Genomic DNA, 1,649 nt, shown 5'->3' with positions numbered 1-1,649 from the left:
TTAATTTGGTAACCCTAAAACAGCTCTCCACCACACAATTTATGTGTCTGTTCTCCACTGTGTGACCCTTGCCCAAACCCTGTGCATAATATCTAAATGCTCACTCATATTCTCATGTCTGAGTTTTTTGCACTGTGCCCTAATATGATCTGCCTTTCATTTTTTCTTTTTTTTCTTTCCCATAATTTATTAGTAAATGAACAACATCAATTTACAGCTGTACATGTATCACTATTATTTGGTAAAAACAAAATAAAACAAAAAATCTCTGCTGGCCAGTGCAGTTCCTTTCCCCAACAGCTTTTCACTTTAATCACCCAGAAAACACTGATATTTGCAACATTACTCAGAAGTGTTCTTGTTCCACTAAAAAACAAAAGCCCAGATTCCTAGGTCTCTTACAAATTCCTTTAACTTCTTCCACCCAATTTCCAGCAACTGTTTGCTCTATTAATTACATCACTCCCTCACTGCAGCCACTGTTTTCCCCTCAGTGATTCTGGAAGCTTAGTCCATTAACCCCCTTTGGCTACCCTTCTTTTTCTACTAACACTTGACCCTAAAATTGTTATTTTGACAATGACTGCTCTTTCACCTGAAAATACTGTAACCAGTTTCAAGCATATGAATCAATTGAGGGAATAATAATATAGTTTTCATACCCTGGACTCCCAATATTCTATTTCAGCAGTCACAGAAGATTGTTCAGGAGCCTGGATTAACCATGAAAACACTTCAGATTGTAAGACTTAAGCCAACACTCTTGACTGGCCATTGATTTTAAAGTTGGTTCCCACATCCATACCAGACTCAAATTTTCTTCGAAGCTCTAATCCTTATCTGTCTGAATTATCTAATTCCTAGACCATTTTAATATTTTCCTAGCTCCTTGTATAGTCTCTCTCACTTCAATTCTCCATTCATACACAAACCATATTAATACTTTGGAGGTTTTTATAAAATTCATTCAACAGAAAAAATGGGGTGAGGGGTTTTTATCGTTTTATACACATTTCAAGTTTTCAAGGTCCTCCTAAATCTGATCTAAAACTTTATTTGGGATTTATCTCTCACTGTGTCTATAACTGTAGTAAAATGCTGTCTTATTCTCAGTCATCATACTTTTTAAAAATGTATCCTTATTGTTGAAAGTATTACAGATGTCTCCCTTTTCCCCTAACCTCCACCCCAAACCTGCATGCCATCTACCAGGCCTTCATCATATTTTTTAACTCCACTCTTGTTATGTATATGAACACAAGTCCCTCACACTATCCTGCAGATGGTAGAATTTCAGTCACCATTGTGGGATTGGAGGAAGAAAGCAAGAACGAGAGGAAAGAATAGCATGAAAAAAGAAAGAAAGAAAGAAGGACTAACTAGTATTTAAGCCATAATTTACATTGTAATGATTTCAGAAATGTAATACCTATCTTATCTTTCCCCAAATATATAAATCTGTCAATAAAAATTAAAACTAAATGTTATTTTATTTAGTTGCAAACAATAGTTTTAAAAATAATTGATAGCTCAATTCTCTGGACAACTGTGATAAAATTAATCTTTCAAGCTCAACAGAATAATGCCAAACTATCTAATCTAATAAAAGAGAAACATGGTAATTGGCGTACGACCAACGACCACTACCC

This window comes from Myotis davidii, unplaced genomic scaffold (assembly GCF_000327345.1).
Source record: "Myotis davidii unplaced genomic scaffold, ASM32734v1 scaffold49, whole genome shotgun sequence".
NCBI lineage: Eukaryota > Metazoa > Chordata > Mammalia > Chiroptera > Vespertilionidae > Myotis > Myotis davidii.
Note: the sequence above shows the minus strand (reverse complement) of the source record.